Source organism: Rhynchophorus ferrugineus, unplaced genomic scaffold, assembly GCF_030347505.1.
Source record: "Rhynchophorus ferrugineus isolate W39M unplaced genomic scaffold, kcgeb_rfMv2 rfM2, whole genome shotgun sequence".
Classification (NCBI taxonomy): Eukaryota; Metazoa; Arthropoda; class Insecta; order Coleoptera; family Curculionidae; genus Rhynchophorus; species Rhynchophorus ferrugineus.
The window spans coordinates 78,423,147-78,433,222 of record NW_027472581.1 but is presented as its reverse complement, the minus strand read 5'-3'; the positions used below and the strand labels follow the sequence as shown (position 1 = coordinate 78,433,222).

The window sequence follows — 10,076 nt, the reverse complement described above, 5'->3', positions numbered from 1 at the left end:
AGTTATTTTACGTTGAACGTTGACTTCCACCTAAAAAACTAATTTCATCACTTAATCCTAGGAAAAATTCATACACAATGTAGCATAAGTCATATATATAATACGTTTTATTTTATTTTATTACAATAACAACTTCAACTACAAAAAAATATGAAAACACTTATAATAAGAATTAATTATTGAGAAAAAATAACAGATATTTAACTAGAAATAATTATACAATTTTATATTATAAAAGTTGTTAATTAATATGTTTAACCAATATTGAAAACATAACTTAAATAATAAATATAAAGATAAAATTAAATTATGATAGAAAAGATAGTGTCACTGCTATATGTTGTTGATAATTTTAATGATATAGTTAAAGTGATAGTTATATTTTTGATTCTCATATATATTTTGACTATGATAACAAATCTCCTAGTTAGAGCTACTTCGCAATCCAGTTTACAGTTTTTATGATTTAAAAGTGTGTGTTTTTATTTCAATTCCAATAACATCCTTGGCAATCAAAAATCATCAAGTTGCAAATAGCACTTAACATAAACCCAGCTGATATTGTTACATGAAGTTAATTAAAATGCCAGGCAAATAGGATAACCAAAAAAACAAAATTTCTGTAAATTATTAGGGATGAAAAAATTATTCTATTATGGCAATATAAAATAAAATGAATGATTAATGAAGCCCAAAGAAGCATCGACAGAGCTACTAATATTAAATATCCACAAGAACAAGCTCACGATTTGCATTTAATGGAATCAATACCGATAGTCGTACGTCGAATAGTAGAATACGAATATATAAATGGGCTGCAAAACCGAAAGCATAATTGCTGAAGTCTTATTCAGTTATTACGGAAGATACCAATAATAAAAAGTACCAGAAGCAATTATCTTACGTGGAGATGCTCAGCCACACGTTGGAATGGTTTGAAACACACAGCTAATATACAGATTGACAGAGCATTGCTTGACTGATATACTCTTCTGAAATGCCTAAAATATGTTAAAATGACAAAAACAATCGACATCAACGTTTTATCAACAAGGTAAATTAACCTTGCCACAAAGTTAAAAATTATCTAAAGGATTAACATAATTTGAATTTTTAATTTTTGTCAACAAATGTCCATCCAAAGCAAAAAAAATGTTATCCCAAATATAACACAATTAACTACAGACATAAAAATTAATTAATGAAATGTATGCACCATATCCAAATAATAAGGACAATATAAGTTTCTATTTAGCGCAGTAGTAAAGGCGACAGGACGATTCTCCTACTGTTGCGACAGCCGCGGGTTCGAATCCTGCTGGGGCATGGTCGTAAATTTATGTTTGTGATTGTTTAAAATTTGTGATTGTTCTAGGAAAGAGTGTAAAATCCGACAAGGAAAATGATACCAATCACGCCAGTAACCAGGCTAGGTAAGACCGGATGTCTTCTGGGATGATTTCTAAATGATGATTTCTTCTTTTTCGTTAAACTTTAGGCCCAGTCCAGATAAATCCATAGTTGGTAAAAGGAGACTTTAAAATATATATATAAAAAATTGTTATTAGATCTAAACATCATTTATTAAAATATAACATAATACATGTTGAATTGAATAGGTTGACAAGATTTATTTATTAGTACTAAAGAATGAAATATCGAAAAAAATTTCATAAGATCTCATTTTTTAGAATATTTTAAACCGCAAACAGTGATGATATTGCTGAGAACAACAAACTCGTTTTAACTTTTATAGGATTAATCAATCTAAAATATCGAAAAGCACATATATTCAATAGCTAAATTTAGTATTTGATGTTTTAATATATTGATTAAATAACCAAGTAAAAATCAAATAAAATGTAACGTGTTTTAGTATTAAAGACACCCTAAACTAGCATATGATACACAAGGGTTGCTATTGTACCGTTATACTTTAAGCATTTTTGAAACGTATACTTTTCTGTAATTGTTATTTTTAAAACGTCATTTATTTAGCGACTTTGGTTTTAAGAGTTAATTGTTATTATAACTGATCATTATTTCAATTCATGACGCCACCGTGGCACATCAAGTGCTATTAAAAACCGATAATTATTAATCTGCGACAAAGATTATTTGTAATCCACAGAAATTAATTAAAAGAGTTTAGAAGTTAAGAACGAAATACTTCAGAAACGATCAGAAAAAGTTTTCCATTCTTCACTTAAAGAAAAATATGATTTTTTTAATTGTTGGCTTCGTCTTATCGAATAGAGTTAAGCAATGAATAATTAACGTTATTGAATAGCAAAACATTTATCTACATAGAAATATTTTAAAAGTTTGAAAACTAGACAACTGAAACTAAAGGAAATAAAATCAACCTACTAAAACATAAAGTTGATATGTAAATTTATGAGTAAGTTTATTAAAAAATCAATATCTATTGAAAAACTATTTCACCAAATATTGAGAAAAGGCATTAGAAATATTTGAAGATTAAAGAGAAACTTGAAAAATAGAACTAAACAATAAAATTTCAAATAAAACCTAATCGGGCTAAAGCAAAAATACTAGAGTACAAATTCTAAATAAAAAATATGAAAATGTTGTTAACGACTAATAACAACTAGCTCAAAAACAACATAATAGTATTCCTCTTTACTTATAAATATTTGAAAAGCATAATTTTTTTTTATTATTATTTAATTATTACATTGTTACTAGTCGTTTCCGTCTAACCTACAATTTGTCTTTATGATAACTTAAATCTAGGTATATAACTAGGAGGACCCATCGGCCCTATCTCAGTCTCTGGTGAAATAATGTTTATACATGTCACTGCTATATTTGGTTTGATTCTGAGTCTGTGTCCTGTTCTGGTGGTATCCAAAAGCTGCAATATTTCAATATCCTCATGAGAATGGAGTCTTTTCTCATGTCCCTTGCAATTCTCTTGATTTTTTGACTGACTATGGGTATCTGAAGATCTCCATGTAGGTAATCAGTAATATTTTGCATTTGTGGTATAGCATCACGTTAGACAAAAAACAAAACACATTAGAACCAAAATAAAACAACTATACTGGTTAGTCGGAAAAAACTCTCAACTTGATCTAAAATCAAAGAGGTTGATCTATAATACAATTATAAAGCCAATTTGGACCTATGGGGTGCAAATATGGGGTTGCACTAAAAATTCAAATCAACTAGTCATACAACGCTGTCAAAACAAGGCTCTTCGATTGATTACCATGCCTATCGCTATGTAACCAATGAAGAACAGCACGATGAACTGGAAATCAAATGGAATTGCGAAGTTATCCAAGATTTCACCTTGAAACACGAAAGAAGATTACTAAATCATACTAAGGTGGAAGCAATACAACTGCTGGACAGCGCGCAGGATGTCAGGAGATTGAAGCGAACAAAACCATACGAACTTATATAAAGTGTATACATTTAGTGTAAACTATAGCTATAAGTTAATAATTAATAAGTAATTATAATTTTATAATTAAGGAATACATACTGATATATTTTTTCGCACTCATCTTGCTTGTTAATTAATCCAAATACATAGGAAAAGTAGTAATAAATTAATTGTAAATTAAGATTGTACTAAACGTATCTGGTAAAGATGATATAAGAAAAAATTGTGGTATATCACAAGTGTAGAGTAGATAAAGCATTGGTCCCAGTAAACTTCATTGTGGTACACCTGCTTTAGCTTCTTTTACTGTAGAGTAAGCTTCTTGTTTGACTTTAAACATTCTGGTTGTAACGTATGTTTTTAATAGTTCAGTGTGTTGTTTTTATAGCATTTTCTGTAGTTTATGAACAAGGCCTTCATACCAAACCTTATCGAAGGCTTGTGTTACATCTAAAAATATAGCCGAGCATACTTTTTTACTTTTGTAGGATTTTTAATAACATCTGTTATTCTGTAAACCTGGTGAATTGTTGACTGCTTGTTAATAAACCCAAACTGGCATTTTGTTATTAGGTTTTTTCTCTCTATGACCATCTTTATTTTTTTCAACAGGAGTTTTTCAAAAACCTTAGATATTACTGGCAGCAGTGACATAGGTCTATAAGATTTTATTTCGTTTGGTGACTTCCCAGGTTTCGGGATCATTATAATTTCTGCCATCTTCCAAATGCCTGGTACATGTTTTAATCTAAATGCTGCATTGATCAAGTTGGTGAATTTTATAATTGCCTTTCTTGGTAGTTTTTGTGGTAATTCTCCTGTTATTAAATCGTTGCCTGGTAATTTAATGGGGTTAATGTCAGTTTTAATAACTTTGGTTTAGCTCTTTCGGCGTGACTAATTCAGTCATCGAATATTCAGTTTCTATATCCGGCAAATTATGTTCAATATTAATTTCGTTTGGTTTGAAAGTTTTTTTTAGATATTCAGCAAATGCTTCTGCTTTTTGCTACTATAAAATAGAGTGAAATTATTAGTGAGAATAGAATCAATACAAGCATCATGAATGAAACACATTTTTATATGTAGAACAAAACTATTTCTAAATTATTGAAAAAATTATTTCCGTTATTGTTATTTTATATAATAACATAATTTATCTAATGACTTTACTGTTAAGACTTAATTGTTATTATTGATAATTATTTCAATTTATGATGCCTCGTGGCACATCAAGTGCTATTAAAAAACAGATAATAATTAATCAGCGACAAGGATTATTTGTAGATTACAGAAACTGATTAAAAGAGTTTAGAAACTAAGAACTAAAAACTTTAAGAACGACCAGGACTATTAACAATTTTTCTTAAAGAAACTTAACGTAAATTTTTTTTTAATTGTGAGCTACTGAGGCGAAATCATTGACAATAATCTGTGGACGTAATAGCTAACTTATGAAATTGCGCATTTATTAAAACAGATACAAAAATCTGGCAATTTTAAATATCATAAATATGTTACAAACAGGTGTTAGAAGGATCTCACAGCTATACTTCTCCTTTTTACTCTGCGTCATAAAATTAACAATATATAGTAAAAAACTAAGGATTTCCGGTAATATGTTATTATTTCTGACAAAATTAAATTTAATTCTGACGATCCTTTTTTTTAAATGTTATTAAATATATGTATTATTTAAAAGTGTATTAAAAAATAATGATTCATTGACTTGTATTACATATTGGCTACCGAATGACTGTCATTAATGACGAAGAACTATAATTAAATTAATTTTATTATTATATATTAATATATTATATAAATTATATTATATGTTATTACATAAATTATCGAAAAATAATAATAACAATAACAAATACACCTTATTATTTACTATGTTCATGCAGAGAATGATTTATTCTAATTAATAATTAAATTATATACCAATTTATTTATAGAATATTGAAAAAGTCCTCTATTAATCATTCATTTAATTAAGTGTCAATAAATGTGATGGATTTATGTGGCATAAAATATGACGACTAAATTAAATTTATCAAGATGTAGCCAACTGCCAATAGCAGTAGGAAAAATATGAACCATTACTAAAATATTTTTAAAAAATTATTATCAAATATTTACATGTAATTTCAAAAATAGTAAAGTTATCAATCAGTCTGCAAAAACATAAAGTTTCATGTACAAAATTAGTATAACATCAAGGTGCATAGGATAAAATTTTAAATAATTCAATAGTTGTAAAACATAGTATCATTTAAAAGAAGATTAAAATTATTAAGAAGAATGAAGCCAAACAATTTACAGTTAAATAAAATAGTAGCATATTCATACCTTCAACTGTTATCATTCGAAAATATTGAAAAAAAGATTTATTTGCCTTACAATACTTTACAAATTTTATAAACAAAATAAAAATTTAATTCAACAATAAATTGTGGGTATAACGAATAACTAAATTTAAAAGTATTAGAAAACTGACAATTGTTGCAAGAAAAATGTTTCCTAAATGATTCAGAAAAGAAATATTTATTTCTAAGAAATAAATATTTCTTTTCTCAATCTCAATCTAAGAAGTTTAGATATAGAAACAATAATACTTCTAAATTATTGTAAATAAATAATTTCTTTAAACGTAAAAATGTAAGAAATGGTGTTAAATTAACAACAAAAATAGAGTAAAACAGTCAAATGATAATTACCATTACAGAATAATTAATTTAACTATTTAACTAACAATTTTTGATACTTAAAGATACGCCTATGTTAAAGTTAAATTATAGAAAAGTAATAAAGTAGTAAGTGTTCAATAAGACAAAAGTCTTCTGGGATGATCTCCATCCTGATGATCCTGATAAATGAAGTTGGTCACTCGCCAGTCGGTAGGCTTAATGCCGAGGACCGTGGTTCGGAGCCCACGTTAAACAGTAGGTCTAGTCCAGATAAACCGACGTTGGTAAAAAGGAGACTTTGAAATATTTTTAAAAAATTAAAATATAATAAATAGGGTAAAATTAACAATTAAAACTGTAAACTAGCTAAACTAGAGCATTTTTCAAGTTTCAAGAAGCATCGAACTCTCAATATATGTACAGAAAGATCAATTGGTTAGAGAACAAAATTACTATATCTTACTAACAACAATTCATTTGATAGAAAATATTTGAACGAACAATTTTAAAAGAATTATCATAATTAATAATAGAATCACCAATAAATTGTAATATATAAATAATCAATAAATAATTAATTATTAAAAGAAACATTAACGTATGTAGAAAAATAACAATAATATTTCAATAAGTTATTGAAAAATAAACTGTCTAAAATCTTTTAAAATGTTTAATATTTGAAGTAAAATAATTAATTCAAATAAATCTAAATTAACTGTTAAATAAGACAATTAGACAATAATATTAGATTATAATTAGATAATAAGATAATCAATACCCAAATTAATATGTTAAAACATTAGAAATATTTGAATTAACTATTGGAAAAATAAAAAATAGAGTAACATTGTTAATAAAAAATAAAGCTAAACATTCAATTATTAAATGAAACATTAACATTTTTAGAAAGAAAAGTAATAATATTTGTAAATTATTGAAAAACAAAACATTTATTTGATCAAAAGCATAAGAATGTTTTTAGAAGAAAAATTTAAAGAGATAAAGCTTGACATGTATAAATATGACAAGTAAATTTATATAAATAGCAATAGCATAGAAAGATAGCAACTCCTCAAACATTTAAAAATGCATTTGGTAAAGCATTAAACATATTTGAAAATTAAGATTGGTAAAACACAAAAATAGAGTGAAATTATTAATAAGAAATAGAGTTAAACAATAAATTATTTATATTATTGAAAAACAAAATATTTATCAACATTAAAATATTTTAAAAGTTTAAAAACTAGACAACTGAAACTAAATTAAATAAAATAAGGCCACTAAGACATACATTTAATATGTAGATAAATAAAAAAGAAATTCAGCCTATCAAAAAAGCAATACCTGTAAAAAAAGAATATGCCCTCAAATATTGAGAAGAATCATTAAAGACATTTGAAAATAAATAAAATTAGTCTTCTAAGACTTAAATTTGATATGTAAATATATGACAAGAAATTAAGTTTATCGGAAAAGTAATACCTACAGGAAAACTATATTTCTTCAAATATTGAGAAAAAGTATTTATTAAAGAATTAGAAACATTTGATGATTAAGAATTGGAAAATAATAACTCGAGTGAAATTATTAATAAGAAATAGAGAAAGAAACAATCAATTATTAACATCAATGAAAAACAAAACAGTTATCTACATAAAAACATCTTAAAAGTTTAAAATCAAAATAAAATCACTAAGACGTATATTTAAAATATATAACAAGGAAATTAAGTTTATCAAAAAAACAATACCTACAGAAAAACAATATTTCCCCAGATATTGAGAAAAAGCATTTATTAAAGCATTAAATACTTGAATATTAAAAAGCAATTTGAAATTATTGATAAAAATAAAACAAAACAATAAAATTTCAATAAAATTTTGAGACTAAAATAAGAAATAGAATTAAATAGAATTAATAGAAGCATCATGAACTTTAGAAGAAACCAAATTTTATATGTAGAATAAAACTACTTCTAAATTATGAAAAAAATTGCCTTTAAACATTTGAATATAGAAAAAGAAGCAATAAAAGTATTAATTAATGAACATAGAGTTAAATCATTAATTGTTAAAAGAAACGTTATAGGCCCACTAGGACCACAAAACTTTAATGTACATCTTTTACATATAATAGCATCAGCAGGAAATAAATGGGACTTTATTTTAAAATATAGAAATAGTAAGAACGGTTATACAACAAATTTAATATTAAAGCTACTAATTAATTTAACAAATTAATAAGAACAATTCCACAAATCGGTAACGTAATTAAATGTCAAATAGAATAGGACGTTAAATAAATATTTTAACGGGAGTCCTACGTCGTACTACTTTCTGTCTGAACTGTGTTAAACGCCATAGATATAAATATATTCTAGCAATTACTAAAATTTCAGGCGATAACAAAAAATAATTCAAAAAATAAAACTTTTTATTAATGTAATTGATCGTCAAAACATTTAACGTCATAAAAACTGACATATCCAGTCGAGTGACCCACAATTTCGGAAATGTTGCGGTTTTAACGTTCTTATCGCGTTCGAAGTGGAATATTCTTGTTTCTTGTGTATTAAACGGGAAATTATAACATTTATCGAGAGTTTTCACGAGTTTATCGGACAAGAACGTGTTGCATTTGCCATTGGTGGATGGAGCAGACGTCGTCGAACGGTTCAAAGTAGGATCGGTGACGTAGCCCATCCATCCGCGGACGTGCCGTGTTAAAACGTCGCCAACAAGAATCCTACCATCGGTAATTTATCGGTAAAAATTGCATCGAATTTAACGATGGATCGTCTCGACGACCTTGAACCGAACTAGCGCCTGGAAAATTAATAAACACGTTCGGTCAATGCGACAATTTATTCGGGCCCCCAAGCGGCCGATTCGAAAACTACGCAAAAAATTCCTGGCTAAAGAACCACGTCCCTATCTCGCACAACTTGACGAGTTGAAAATGTAATCTAAGCGTTGAGTCATCGCGTACATGACGCCCGCTCTCTTTGTGTGCGATTTGCGAGACGATCCGTTCGAAATTTTTAAACATTTTACCGGATTCGGTACGGGCCGTGCACGTGGCGACGGGAACTGTGCAAAAATCGCCGGAAAATCGACGATTTCTAAGCGAAAATTCGTCATTTTCCCCGGCCAGTTTTGTGGTTCGTCCGACGAACATCTGTGCAACGAAAGCGGTCGGGCGCCGTCGGCCATTTCCGGCCGTGTCCGATGGAGTACGTGCTTTCGACGCAACAGAAACAACGAGCACATCAGATAGGTGGCGTTGGGTGTACACCGATCAGGGTAAGTAAAAATAAACCCTATTTTTCGTGTTGTTTTTCACCCTCGGATCGGAAAGTTTATCGCCGGATCGTGTACGCGGACGTGCCAGCGTTGGAAATCTGTCGAAAAGTCCGCGATCAGTGTCCGTTTTGTGGTGGTTTTCACGCCGTTCCAACGGAGGAAATTCCCGAACAGGTCAATAACTTTGTTTACAGTTTTTCATACAATTTCACCTAAAAGTTCGTGTTAAAATTGATGCATGCAGAGCCAGCGTCGTTCGGGGTTCGGACCCCGTTCCGATCCTCTCCCGTCTCGACGAGAGCCGGTCGAAAAACGCATTTTTCTGGGGCCCCAAACGACCGTCTAAAAATAATTACGCTACGGAAGAGTCGCCGTACGATTTTGTTTGGTTAGCCGCTAGCTCGGAGAGCTGGCGATTTTCGAGCCGGTACTGCGTCGCCCGTTTCGACGGAGAAATCACCGGAGCGCCGGCTGTAGGTTCGGGTGCCCCTTTGTCGCGCTCAGCGGCGGTGGGGGCACACTCTGTCTTTCCGTCTGTCTGTGTGTATGTGTGTGTGTGTGCGTCCTGTTGCTTTTTAGTTTACGGACGTGGATTAAAAATAGAGGGCGCTCGCGCCAGCACCGGATGTTGATACTGCTTCTCTCTTTTTTGTTGATTGGCTTTCT

General features: G+C 29.2%; 1 protein-coding gene across 6 annotated transcripts in view; it reads left to right on the top strand.

Annotated features, from left to right (window-relative positions):
• The first annotated feature begins 8,705 nt into the window (after positions 1 to 8,705).
• The window catches only part of east (enhanced adult sensory threshold), a 52,472-nt gene continuing 51,101 nt past the window's right edge, over positions 8,706 to 10,076 (top strand). For 4 of the 6 annotated variants that reach the window (XM_076394978.1, XM_076394976.1, XM_076394977.1 and 1 more), the window contains exon 1: positions 8,706 to 9,410. The gene's annotated coding sequence lies outside the window, so the exon portion shown is untranslated. Of the gene's footprint in view, positions 9,585 to 10,076 lie in introns of all 6 variants that reach the window. The other 2 variants (XM_076394979.1, XM_076394975.1) reach the window with 1 other exon arrangement.